The sequence below is a fragment of the Podarcis raffonei genome, chromosome 7 (assembly GCF_027172205.1).
Source record: "Podarcis raffonei isolate rPodRaf1 chromosome 7, rPodRaf1.pri, whole genome shotgun sequence".
In the NCBI taxonomy this organism is placed as follows: Eukaryota; Metazoa; Chordata; class Lepidosauria; order Squamata; family Lacertidae; genus Podarcis; species Podarcis raffonei.
The window spans coordinates 29,791,077-29,805,418 of record NC_070608.1 but is presented as its reverse complement, the minus strand read 5'-3'; the positions used below and the strand labels follow the sequence as shown (position 1 = coordinate 29,805,418).

General features: G+C 44.6%; 1 protein-coding gene and 1 non-coding gene across 6 annotated transcripts in view; both read right to left on the bottom strand.

The window, feature by feature from the left end:
* Nucleotides 1–8,215, bottom strand: part of PAG1 (phosphoprotein membrane anchor with glycosphingolipid microdomains 1) — a 100,080-nt gene extending 91,865 nt beyond the window's left edge. For 3 of the 5 annotated variants that reach the window (XM_053395766.1, XM_053395769.1, XM_053395768.1), the window contains exon 1: nucleotides 7,329–8,214. The gene's annotated coding sequence lies outside the window, so the exon portion shown is untranslated. Of the gene's footprint in view, nucleotides 1–7,328 lie in introns of all 5 variants that reach the window. The other 2 variants (XM_053395771.1, XM_053395773.1) reach the window with 1 other exon arrangement.
* A 3,870-nt stretch (nucleotides 8,216–12,085) lies between these two features.
* On the bottom strand, nucleotides 12,086–12,154 carry TRNAA-UGC (transfer RNA alanine (anticodon UGC)). The gene has a single exon. It is a non-coding gene; the product is annotated as a tRNA-Ala (tRNA).
* Between the last annotated feature and the right edge of the window lie 2,188 nt (nucleotides 12,155–14,342).

The window sequence follows — 14,342 nt, the reverse complement described above, 5'->3', positions numbered from 1 at the left end:
TATTCTTCTGCTTTTTTGGAGATGTACTACCTCACCTAGCTCGACAGCATTCTTGTATGGACCTCCATTTTGTCTGGATTAAGTATCAGTTTGTAACCCCCATTCACTCCTGATCTGAGGCACCAATTCCTAGAGTTAAGAATAGAAAGAGTGGTTTGTAAAATATCTATACTTGGAACAAGGAGTTTGCACGAACTGCCTTGTAGTACAGATCACCAGGCCTCCAAACTTCAGTCAGTTTAATTAATTGACTGAAGTTTTAATCACAGATTAAAATTTGCATCCCAATTAATCAGTGGAGCTGACTACAAGTAAGGTCTGAGACTTGAGACTCTTGAAGAACACACAGGCCCTGCAATACACAGAATGAAGAAGTGGAGAAAGCTTAAAATAAAACAAACAGATTTTCTCCCAGTATATACACATAGCCTGAAAGGCAAACAATGTGCTTTCCTGCATCATTCTGTTACAACAATATAAATCCCGGGCAACTTTTAAAGCAGCATCTTCTGCACGGTTGGCAAGAGGGAGGGAAGCTCTTACAATAAAGCAATAATTACACCCATATTTACCCTGAACCTCTAGCCTTCATGGATTTTCACCTGAAGTGGCCACCAGTCTGGTCAATCACCAACCCCACCTCTGATAGCTTTAATCAGCCCAGAAGGGCAAGGGTCCAGAACATAGCTGTCAACTTTTCCTTTTTCTTGCGAGGAATCCTATTCGGAATAAGGGAATTTCCCTTTAAAAAAGGGAACAGTTGACAGCTATGGTCCAGAGGGCATACGGTCAGAAACATTCTGGCCCAGCTTGCCACCAGTCTGCATCACCTATAAGTGGGATTTGCACTCAAAACATCAAGGTCTGCAGAGAGATGAATGATTTTATCTTCAAAGCACTTCCCAAGTGCCAAGCACAGGGCTAGCAAAGCCTCTTGTGCAATACTTCCCAAGCACCCACAACTAGCTTTGACAGGTGTCGATCACCTGACATCATCATAATATCAGATGATTGACCAGTGTGTACCCCTGCCTACCCATCAAAGCAGGCCTGCAGAGTTGATGGGAGATGAAGGTCTGGGTTGCTGAGTGAAAAATATTCCCTAGCCCTGTTGCATATTCACAGACTTCTGAGGGTGATAAGTATAGGAAGCCATACTGAGAAATCTCTGGACCGTGACAGTAACATTTGCTTATGCTTAAAATGCAAGTTTCCCACAGGCATCTGGTTGGCTGCTATGAGAACAGGATGCTGGACTAGATAGCTCATTGGCCTGATCCAGCAGTCTCTTTTTTATTTGTGCCTGTTTTCAGATCCTCAAGAAACAAAACTTGACTGAGAATTTGCATTGTGTGCACTTATTTTACTAATTTATCATCCAAAAGCTACTCAACAGACCAAACACATTTTCTACAGGCTGCACTCCTATATGTCAATGAAGGAATTTCAATTCTAAACAATGTATTTAAAAAGAAACACTTGTGGCAATGACTTTCAGTTAATGTAAGCTTACGGGGGATACAAGTGACCAAGAGTTATCTCAGTTTATTATCATGTTGTCCTGAAGTGCATGGACTCATAAACAAACAGATTTCTGTGGCTTCACATGGAAAATATTTTCCTCTCTCTTCTCCAAACTTTTATTTTGTTATTGACTAAAATAAAGCATACACCAAATATTATAAACATGTTGCCAAGTAAAAAGAACACTCAGAAAAAATGCCTGCAATGATAGCTCTGCAGGCTTCAAGGAAACGTGACTACTGATCATCAGCTATTGTCCTAAATTCACCTATTTTGAACCAACATCCCCTGAAATGAGCAAAATGATACGCTGGCTTCTTTTAAATGTGGCCTAAAGAAACTGTTGTCTGCCACTTCTAACTGAAAAATTCAAGAAATAAAATTTCCCCTTGCAATTTTCCAATCGTTCTAGTGTCCAGGTTTTCTTAACATTCTGATGTGTGAATGGTGTGATTTCCTGGGAACAAACAGCACCTGAATACCACCCACGGCCAATAAAGAGATTTCAGTGGAAGCCTCTTGTTTGAGCAAAACAAAATCACAACTCTCTTAATATTTTCTCCTTACATTATGAATTGTTTTCCCTTTAAAAGGCAGACTCCAGATGGTGCCGTCTACCAAATTAAAATCATTTTAATGGCTGGTTAAATGTGGAGCTTAGGTTACTTAATGGAGTCCTTGGGAAACTGATGAAGGAACTAACCCTGTCCCTGCCCCCACATTGTCATTAAAACGCCTTGCAATTAGATTTATGCAGAGCACTGGGTTTTGAGATGCATTAAGAACTAGGCTGCAGATTAATTTTTCATTATATGATTTTTTTTAACAAAAGGAATTAGAGAAAACCATTTATGTGCATTTTTTGGATTAAAAAGATCTTTCTAGCTTTTTAGTCATGCAAGCAGTTCTTGTGACTTACTTTGGCTCACATTCTTTGCAAGATCTGTTGACAGCTGGTTGCACAGCAATGTTCTGAAGGGAACATTTAGGATTCAGGTGTTTAAATTCTAGAACTTCAGGTGTAGCCAATTCTGCTTACAGAGCTGAAAGTAACCAAGACTTTTATCAGTTTAACATTGTGTTTTCCTGAAGTGCGTGGACTTGTAAACCATAGGAATAATTGGCTTCACATGGAAAATGTTTTCTTTCCTCCATTTTTAGTTCTATTTTACTACTGACTAGAACTAAGTATGTATGGTTATAGACCACTAGAATAAAAATCTTCTGGGACCGCTTTTTGTAATACACATATTAATCGTAATGACAAACACTAATAAATAAAATGGAGAGTTGTTAAAGACATTGGACATTCTCCAAAATATATCCTTGCCTAGGCAAGAGAAGCTTTAAAAGGTATTGCTAGAACACTATGGCAACAACAAAAATGCAGCATGTCTACGGCTGAGTACAGTAATACCTCTGGTTACGAACCGTCCTCCTTGCGAATGCTTACGAGCTCCGCTAACCCAGAAGTAGATGCTCCTGGTTGCGAACTGTGCCCTGGGATTGCGTGCCAGAGGCACGGGCACAGTGGGAGGCCCCATTAGCAAAAGCGCGCCTCAGGTTAAGAACAGTTTCGAGTTGAGAACGGACCTCTGGAACGAATTAAGTTCGTAACCAGAGGTACCACTGTACAGTAAAGGGGAACACTGTCTTGATCCTAAGAACAGTTGCTTGCAATGCTATGAAGCCAGTATTTTGAGTGTGATGTTTTGAATTGCTTGACCACATAAGTCGCTGCAAAAGACTAGGCCGCAGGAGGTACACATGAAAGGAGCCCTCGTGCATCCTTAGAGGTACAGTTTCGTGACAGTATTATACCACTACTTCACCACTATGTTTGCTTGGTCCCAGGGCTGTTATCCTGAGAACACTTTGCATTGGCAGAATCCCAATGTGATACAAGGTTATTAAGGTGTACTCATAAGACTTTCACCATTATCAAGCGGAAACAGCAAATAATATTCTGTAAGATGGAAAAAAAACACACAGAGAGAAACCCCAAGCAGATCAAAATGATGCTATGGCATTAACTACAAAATGTATTTTTTAAATTAAATATATATATATAACAAGAAACAAGTGTTTTCCTGCTTTTGTTGTGCAGTTGCTCGGTGTTACATATTTAATCAGTTCAAGTATTCAGCATCACTGATGATATATTACTGTGCTTATAGCCAGATCCCTGGGTGACAGATCAGAATGAAAGGTCAAAGAGCCCTACTATTCAAAGCATTACAGTTCAACCACTTATAAATCACTGGCTGTGTGTATAGATAATTAGGTCTATTAGTGCTGTGCAGCTGAAAAGCTTTTCTGTTGCATGAGTTGCTAAGGGTTTGCCCCTCAAATAACAGTGGGATTATTTACCATGGAGGCCTCCACATGCACACATATGCCTCCACATCAGAAGGGGAAGTGGTTCTACTCGTGTGCACACAGAGAGGAGCAACATTCTTCCAGTGGCAATCCTCTGCGCCTCATGGAACTTAACCTTGGAAAGAAACATGTGAGGGATTGCAGCTGAGAGGGAAAGTGGAAATGCTTCCTAGCAGCAACTGTATGTGCTGGTTAGATACAAACAGATGATGGTCAATACATGGCAAATGTATCTTTCCATCAACTCACTGGCTCAGTGCATACAACACACACAACCATGGTTAGAAGTGCAAGCCACAATGTGATGCTTTAATCTGTGTCAAATTCCAAGTGTGCACACTAATTTGGATTGAGTAGGAAATGGAAATCCTAGTTAGGGAGGGAGAAAACAGGTCAATTTCTGTTTCTCTCAGATTCTCGTTTTTCCAGTCTTAAGGTCCAGTTCTCCAGATTTCCTCATTAGCTTTAAAAAAAAAACTTTTAATGAAAATTTCTCTGCATTTTTGCAACTTTTTTTTTACTATATTTGTATATACATTTTTCCCTAACATAATGCATTAAAATTTTTTTTCATTAATATATTGTTGCATGCTGCCCCAATCTCCAAGTGGTGTGAGATTCCAGAGGTTCCAGGCACTTACCTAGGGTTTGGTTACCTCAGAATGAGGGACAGCAGAGACTTCTCCCATAGTCACAACCTTGGATTCAAGCAGAAACCAGGCATGGCATGCCTCTGTCTCTCAGCTGCCCAGCCTGCAGCTTCTAGTTCACACACACAACTCAGTTCTTTCATTCTAACTAACAGACGTTTGAGGGACTAGAGTCCCCCCATTTGTCCTTTGGCACAGAGCCACTTCCTTTGTTACCTTAATGACCCATACTTGGGCCATTACCAATAAGCTTACTTGGCAATTTGAACCCCTGCTGGATCCAGAAACTGGACAGACATACAGCCTATCCCCACCCCTCAAATTCACAATGCATTTATTTGCACACTGTAGTATACACATTTTTGTGTATATGGCTGGAGAGATGCACTGCAAAATTTAAAGAAGTACAAATTGTCCTTGCTGAAGAATGAAGGCTCAAAGGAGGATTCTGTGTAATGTTCAGACTGCTGCAGTACATATGCAAATCACTAGCTTACGGCACTTCAGGCAACACACATAATTGATTTCAACAACAAATATCTAACTCCCAGAGTTTCAGATGTTGATCCAGCACTGAAACACACCCTTGATATCCCATATAGAGAAATGGGGCAGGCTCAACTTAGTGCAGCAAGTCTTACTACAATTTCTCACTATGCCTAGTAGGTGGAACCATCTGTTCTCTCCTTCTCTGGTACCTCTTGGTGTCTCTGCCCCCTGAGAAATGGGTGAGCATCTGACAGCACCAGGGCAGGTGGCACAACAGGCACCAAAATGCTGAAGGCTGTGAAGAGGAAGATGGGGATGGAGAAGGAGAAGGAGGTGGGGTTCATGGCTCTCATCATGGAGTCAGGTAAGGTGAGAGACCAAGTTGAAGGGACTCTCCCCCCCCCAAAAAAAAATCCTCACTATCAAGTTGCTCCAATTCCAGCAGATCTCTGGTCCCTGCTGGAGCCTTCCCCTGGGTCCTCAGCAAACTCTGCACCCCATTCCGCATCATTCGAACTCGGCCAGCCCACAACACAAATGACACAAATTTGGAAGGCTTGTTGTGTTTCAGTTTGCATATTGTTTTAGAAATTGGGCAAATTTGCCTTTGAATGCAAACTGAATCAAATTTCTCCACCACCCCAAAATCCTGAGCACACTTGGGATTAGTTAACAAAAATGTAAAATGGAAGAGACTGGTATAGAAAACACCCGAACAAGGAGAGCTCCTTTGCAACTGGTTATTCAGACTTGGCAGCAATCCATTAGGTGCCACATGATCTATGATCAGATAATCTGGAAGTGAATAATCCCACAGTGCTAGAGTAAATTGCACAGGCTGGCTATGTACACCCACTTATTATCATCACATGCTCCTTTTCTCGCTTCAGTATGGATTTTCGTCCTTACTAATGAAGTCTCCGCCCCATCCCAACTTCCCAGTTTAAATGTCACTACAGACCCCAGCTGCTTGTATCGCAACTGACAAACTACTCAGAGATAGTTCCATTGAAGCTGATTGCATTGCATGAGATCACAGACAAAAACTGCTATCAAACAGCTGACACCCCAGTGCATAACCACTACTGCTAGACCTCTCATGTTGCTACTTCCAAGTAAGAATGCAAACTTGGAAAGCTTAAAGGATGCAATCTGATTTTAGAATTTTGATGCTAATTTTTGGCACCTAAACAAAAACAGAGACTATGAGACCAAGCGATCTGAGGTTGGTCAGCTAGTTTCTGTAGATATTGTGCCATGCATGCCTCTCATCCAGTGGAATCCTGTACATGCCTACTCAAAAGTAAGCCTCCCTGAGTTGAATTCCTGGTAAATGAAAATAGCTTTGCAGCCTGTTTCTCTCCCCTTGACTACAGCTGCCCTGCTCACTGCAATATTATTATTCCACATTCCAAAGTGCCTCTCAGCCACAAGTATGTTTACAATTCTTATCTCATTTATCCCTTCCTTCACTTTAATTTAAACTGAGATTTTCCCTAGACCACCCAGCGAGCTGAGATGGAACATAAAACCACTACACATAGTCACACATAGCCTGCTGCTACCACAAACGCTAGCTGATGTCGATTACCCAGCACCACAATCCTAAAACACTTCTAACTTGCAAGCTGTCGCAGTTATTTCCATGGAACTTTCTTCAGTCCAAGTAATGCTGCTGCAGCCCTAGGCAGGCTGACTTGGGACCGCAAATGCCACTTAATATCGTGGGAGATGCTTCTCAAAAAGTATAACTAGGATAAGGCTGCACCTGCTCTTTGAATCACAGCCTAAAAGCTGCAGTCCCCTAAACACTGGTTTAGAAACATTATCACGCAGCAGAAATGGCAAATCCGTGAGATTCCTTAGGAATGAAGTGCACTGTGGATCTTTTATCAGTCTGTTATTCCCAGGCTATTTGTGCTCTCCTCCTGCCTCTCAGAGTACTGCTCTTTATCCCTTCCACCCTCCATTTAGGAGCTCAGCCCACCCTTGAAAGTTGACATTATCTCCCCTTCCACCTGTTTTAGGGCTTTAATTTCAGCAGAGATCCATTCCTGGGTCCCTATATTCACCGACAGAGTCACGTCTGCCAAACCATCGTAAGGGAAAAAAGCAGTGCCTCTGAGCATCTGCAGAGTGCATTGTCCCCACTGCTGGCTATCCGCAGCTAGGCACCAGCACCACCTCCTCTCTCCCCTACACTTTCGGCTTTTCACGAAGAGTTCAGCGTTGCAGTTTCTCCCGCATCACACAGTCAAGGCTGCGACGCTTTTTTTCTCCACTTACCAGAGAGGCAGGTCCCCCGGGCAGTGGCGGCAGAGTCTTCCCTCTCTTTGGAGCTGGGGAGTTTTTTCTGATCCTTCCAGGTGCCGCGCCCCCGCCGGCGGCTTCGCGCACTGCAGCTCTAAGGCTGAGCGAGGACCCCACGCTCCGAAAGGCAGCCGGCTGAGGCGCCGAGTCCAAACGAGCCGGTCCTGGCAGCAGCGTCGAGCCCACAGCGCCCCACTTTCCTTCTCCTCAGCTTGGCTTAGAAGAGAAGAGAAGAATGGGGAGCGCAGACAGGGAGGTGGTGCGCGTGGGAAAGCGCAATGGAGGAAGGGGGGGGGAAGCAATACGTCGCAAAGAACAAACACAAAAAAGGCTTCCCGGTGGCAAGGGAGGCGCAGAGGGAGAAAGAGGCAGCCCCAGAGCGAGCAGCTTCTAGTTCAGGGAGTCCCTCACACAGGCGAGGAGGAGAGAGAGAGAGAGAGAAACAGCAACAGCAGCAGCGAGAGGAGGAGCAGAAGTGGCGCCAGAGAGGGCAGCGCGCGAGCATCGCCGGCAATGCGCATGAGCCCAGCTCGGCGAGGCTCAACACCACAGGCGCTGCTGGCGGCGGCCAAATGGCGAGGGAGGAGGCATTCCAGCCGAGGCTGCAGGCACCTTTCTGCCCCCCCCCCCAGAGGATTCTGTGTGATTCCCCGGCCCGCAGCTTAGCCGGCCCCTGCTCTCTCTCTTTTTCTCGCTGGTGTCCTGCCTGCTTTCCTCTCCCTCTCCACTCACCGGCCCCCTCACGCTGCACCGTGTCGCCTTCGATAACGCGAGTCGCCGCGTTCAGACGTGCGCGGAGGAGGAGGAGCGCTGACCCTCTCCTCAACTTTCAGTCGGGTCAACGTTCACAATGCCCGACGCTTTCCAGAGACGTGCTGCTGTTGCTGTGGGAGGGCGGTGGGCAAATAGAGCTCGTCTGACGAGAGCGAGGCAGGTACACGCACACACACGGACGCACACCGAAGGGATTGCCAGGTCCTCAGCCTGGCAGACGAGAGCGGCGGCGGCATTTAGTGGGTCAGTGGGGCGAGACGTCGGGGGCGTCGTGGTGACCTGGGGATAATCCAGGGTCACGTGCTTTTAGGCATTATTCTCTTTATACTGTACATTTAGGTGATTAAATGGAGCGGGGGCGAGCCCAACCGGGCAGTGCTGCGTCCCCGAGTGACGTGAAGTCAATGGAGATCTAGATTGCACCGTGCCTCGAGAGAACATATGGATTACTGCAGTCTCCCTAAATGCAGTCTACCTAAATTGCTTTTGAATTATGGTGCTGGAGGAGACGCTTGAGAGTCCCATGGACTGCAAGAAGATCAAACCTATCCATTCTTAAGGAAATCAGCCCTGAATGCTCGCTAGAAGGACAGATCCTGAAGCTGAGGCTCCAATACTTTGGCCACCTCATGAGAAGAGAAGACTCCCTGGAAAAGACCCTGATGCTGGGAAAGATGGAGGGCACAAGAAGAAGGGGACGACAGAGGACGAGATGGAAAAGACCCTGATATTGGGAAAAATCGAGGGCACAAGGAGAAGGGGATGACAGAGGACGAGATGGTTGGACAGTGTTCTCGAAGCTACCAGCATGAGTTTGACCAAACTGCGGGGGGCAGTGGAAGACAGGAGTGCCTGGTGTGCTCTGGTCCATAGGGTCACAAAGAGTTGGACATGACTAAACGACTAAACAACAACAACAACCTAAATGGAAAAGACACTGCCTGTCATTCCTCAAGCGGTGGAGAGGCCCTGTTCCCCAACTGGGAGATGGTTTAACTCGCTGTGAAAAGAAAAAGTTCAAACTCTGTCCCCAGCAAGCTTTCTCATAGTTATGGACAAACCTCCTGACGCATTTATTCGTATTGTCATCACAAAGCACCTACCATTTTGGAAGGGTTGCACCTATGTTAAAAACGAGTAGGGAGAGTAGAAGAAAGCAAGCATTACAGCAGTTGTTCCTCCCATAGCCTATAGCTTGGGGCCATGTTGCTCTATCCCCTTGCCATGATGGGAAGCAGAAGGTGCATCCTCCCAGAGTAATTACTACAGAGTTTCAGAACTAGCTACAGGAGGAACATGGTGGTGTCCCTGTTGATCATTGATAGGTGAGGCTGGAAAATAAGAAAATCATCAGCTCAGAGTAGCAGAGTTCAGAAGACTGATGTGCAAAAAAATGTGCCTCTGCCACTAGCGGATTTCCCTTTCTTCTAGTACATTTTTCTTCTCGGTCTCCAGTATAGTACCATGGGACTACGCCAGCCATGTTACACTGCATATTTGCTACTTGATCTTGCAGCCATCAAACAGCAGATGTGGATTTAAGAACTTGCCATGAGCCTTTCTCAAAAGTGAATTCACAAGGGTGTGAGAGAGTTATGCACAGATACAATCTGTAGGCAGATGTGAGAGTGATTCCCAGACCTGCAAAATGAATCATATAAATAATGTGTAATTAATAGCCTTTAATAAGTAACATTTTAATAAAGCTGGATGGACAGTTGGATCAGCAGCCATACAACTCGGAGGGGCTTAGTAATTCTGAGTAATCATGCTAAGGATTTCTGTGTTAAACCTCTTTTGGCTCTAATTCAGAAGAAAAGCCAGGCGGCAAAATGAAAGAGACCTGTTATTTTCTAGCTTAACTGAGGCTACGATTTGAAAATGCTACTGGGCTGCTTTTTGTTGGCAAGGTATTCCAAGGTGTGTGGCTAAAAATAGAACTGGATATTTTCTTTCCCTTAGGCACTTCTGTGCATGGCAGAGAGCACCACCAGGGAGAAAATGAGCCCCCAACACTGAATGCAAAACTGCCCTGTTTCACAAGCCAACTGTCAAATGTTTGGAATTCTGCCTCAATAAAAATAATGAGTTATCTAAAGTACATGCACTTTGGTAGAATTTGTTTCAAGTTTATTACATTCCAATTTTTAAATACATTTCCAATAAAATGCAAGCAACTATACGGAATTAAAGAAGCCATCCATCCATCCTGTACCCTAAAATTAATCCTGCATGCACATATGCACAATTAAAATGGTTATTGAATTTCCACATGTGTTTTCTTAAAGCAATTGCATCACTATGCTCTCCAGCATTGCAAGTCTATACATTGCAAGCATCAGAAGTAAGCCTGGTTTAGTTCAATGTGGATCACTTCCCTCTGTTAAGTAGCCATAGGGTTGCAGATCTAATGACTTTTTTGCCTGACACTGCAACTACACCAGCGGCCGCACTGGGACTCACTTAAATGCACAAAGCTTTTCTCCAACTAGCTTTAGCTCAGCCTGCAATTTGTCACTCCCAGTGGTGTAACAGTAAATGTTGAAGTGCAGGACTCATCGTGACAGCTCCCACAGTCATACCCCCAAAGAGAATCCAAAAATGCAGACGTCTGTGTTGATCCATTATTATATCATCAACAGCAGCAGCATGTGGCATAATGCCCAACTTATTAAGATCATCATGACTGCAATCTTATGCATATAGTTTCCTGGAAGCAAGCAAGCAAAATAAATTCACTTTTGAATTGACTGCATAGGTTCAACTTGCAAAACATACTGAGATTTAACAAAAGATATTCAGCCAGATGAAATGCAAGTTCATTTTTTTAATTAGAAATGCAAACAACCAAATGCAAACAAAACAAATGCAAGTGTTATCGTTTAAACAGCGTAAAGTAGGAACGCCTTAAAAGAAAAGACATATGCAGCCTCTGCTTGCTTTTCTTACTCATTCTCCAGTTTCCTCTGTGCTCAGGGTGTGGAAGCTTTGGCCTCCAGGTTTTGCTAAACTACAACACCCATTATCCTGGGCCATTGCCCAGGCTTGCTGGGATGGGTGGGAGTTGTAGTTTAGCAACATCTGGAGGACCAAAGGTTCCCCACTCCTGCTCTCAGCTTCATTTTCACCTCCCTCATCTGCCAGATCAAGGAGGGCTGATCAATCATCACCCCAATGCTTCAGCAGCTGACACCATCATGTCTCCTCTGAAAAGCATCCCAGAGCAGCACTTGCTGTGCCTTGCCTTCCAGGACACTGGTCATTCCACTCCCTTGGGGGTTTCCCCATTGCTCCTAGATGAAAGCCTGAGAAGAAACTACACAATACAGTGGCACCTCTGTTTACAAACTTAATTCGTTCCGGAGGTCCGTTCTTAACCTGAAACTATTCTTAATCTGAGGTACCACTTTAGCTTATGGGGCCTCCCGCTGCTGCCGCTCCGCCAGCACGTGATTTCTGTTCTCATCCTGAGGTAAAGTTCTTAACCCGAGGTACTACTTCCGGGTTAGCAGAGTCTGTAACCCGAAGTGTTTGTAACCTGAGGTGTTTGTAACCCAAGGTACCACTGTACTGAGGCAGCTCATGCATGAGAGAGAGGCTATGACAGGTTGTAGGCTCAGCTCTCTGGGTTAATCTTCAGCCTTCAGACCCCCTGGCCCTTTAACTTAGAATTAAAGACAGAGAGTTGATTGTGCTGCCTGAGATAGTGTCATTGTGGGGGAATATCCGCTGTCATTTCCCTTGGGTGTCTGGGAATCAGCCCCACACATTCCTCACTGCTGCTTCCCGAGTAAGAAGGGAGCCCTGCATGGCCGGGGGGGGGGGGAGCAAAGGCAGTGAATCACAGGAACATAGGAAGCTGCCTTATACCAAGTGAGATCATTGGCCTATCTAGCTTAGTATTGTCTACACTGAATGGCTCTATAGGGTTTCAGGCAGGATTCTCTCCCAAGCCTACCTGGAGATGCCAGGGATTGAACCTGGCACCTTCTGCATGCAAAACAGATGCTCTACCACTGAGCCACGGCCCGTCCCCAGCAGAAATGATGATAGCTACCCATCACAATCCATTCTTTGCCTTCCACCTTAAGGCCAAAGGATATCAGATTCATAAGATATATCAGTGCTATGGCAGCTGGTAGTCCCAGCGAGAGGTGGGATGGATGGGGGTGGGCAATAAGAGCAGGGTTTTTTGTATCTATCTCTTGGGGGTATACTTTCCCCCTCCAGATTAATGCGTTATTATATAACAAAGAATAGAAAGTTTTGGTAGCAACCTGACCTTGTAAATAGGTATATGCACACTTCATTATACTGCCAATTCAATCTGACTGTTCCTGGCAATAAAGTTTAAAGAGCTTTGTTTCAGGATCAGTGCCTTAATTAGCCCTAGGGCTTTTATAACGCAAAGAAAAGCAGGAGAGAAACAGCCGTTACAAGTTTTTATCAGGGTGATAAATGATACCGAATAATAGAAAAGAAATAAGGAAACAAAGATGTACCCTATCAGGCTTATATGATGCTGAAAAGTTAATGTGGCAAATCTGAAAGGAGCAATCATTGAAATACCCTAAAGGAGAAGATAGGTCCTGTTTTAAATGCACGTTTCAAACAATGTTGTAAGTTAGGAAAATCTTTATCACTTCTAGTGTAATTATGTTGCTTCTTATTGGCTTCTCAGTGCTTTTTTTTTTTTTTTAGACACAGGATGTTGGTGGTGTCCCACATGCCACTTCCTTGTCACATCTGAACAGACAAGAAAATGTGTAATGTATGTATTTATTTATTTTTAAGTTTCTAGATGTCAATGGCTCAGGGCACTAAGAAGCAAGCAAAATATATCTTCTCTGCGGGCATAGAGAGAAGTTAGACATAGCTGCTAATGCCCTGCATTTTTGATCAACACAACTACCAAATGCCAGCACAAATAAAAAGCTCTTGAGGTTCTTTGAAATAAATAATGGCAGATCTATTGGTTGAATCATGGGAGGAGAAGCTGTGGAATGCAATTCATTGGCAATGGAGTAGTCTGGATGCTCCAGTGAACAAAGGATAGCAATGTTAGACTAAACTGCAAATATGGGATCAGCCTGTCCTCTCTGCTTACCCTGACTCACTTCATACCATTGAATTATATCATTATTGCTTATAAGCAATCTCCCGGCAGTATGGCATAGTGGTTGGACTAGGACTTGGGAGTTGTTGTTGTTTAGTCATTTAGTCATGACCGACTCTTTGTGAGCCTATGGCCCAGAGCACACCAGGCACTTCTGTCTTCCACTGCCTCCCGCAGTTTGGTCAAACTCATGCTGGTAGCTTCGAGAACACTGTCCAACCATCTCGTCCTCTGTCGCCCCCTTCTCCTTGTGCCCTCCATCTTTCCCAACATCAGGGTCTTTTCCAGGGAGTCTTCTCTTCTCGTGAGGTGGCCAAAGTATTGGAGTCTCAGCTTCAGGATCTGTCCTTCCAGTGAGCACTCAGGGCTGATTTCCTTAAGAATGGATAGGTTTGATCTTCTTGCAGTCCATGGGACTCTCAAGAGTCTCCTCCAGCACCATAATTCAAAAGCATCAATTCTCCAGCGATCAGCCTTCTTTATGGTCCAGCTCTCACTTCCATACATCACTACTGGGAAAACCATAGCTTTAACTATACGGGCCTTTGTTGGCAAGGTGATGTCTCTGACTTGGGAGACCAGGGTTCAAATCCCCGCTCAGCCATGAAGTTCACTGGGTGACCTTGGGCTAGTCACTGCCTCTAAGCCTAAACTACCTCACAGGGTTGTTGTGCGGATAACTTGAGGAGGGAGAGAACCATGTACACCACCTTGAACTTGGAGGAAAAAGGTGGTATATGGATGCAATAAATAAATATTATAATATGCATACAGTGGATAAGATAAATTAAATTTGCATGCTGGTGTGTTCCATTGGGCATGTGCTTCTTGCACTCATCAGATGCTCAAGGCTCTCTGTGACAATCAGTGCGCCAGAAACATGCCTGAAGTGGCAAAGTTCCCTTGTATGGCATTAGCTCACATACTATTGTGCTATGTAAGGCTTTGCAAGCACTTGGCCAGCACCTCACCCTTGCCAAAATAAACAAAAACAAAAAGCCTCCCTATGAGGGAAGGAGAAATCTTTGCTTCCCAGTTCTTAGTTCCGTGGACAACTTAGGGCTAAAATAAACACTACTTGGAGGTGTGTGTGTGTGTGT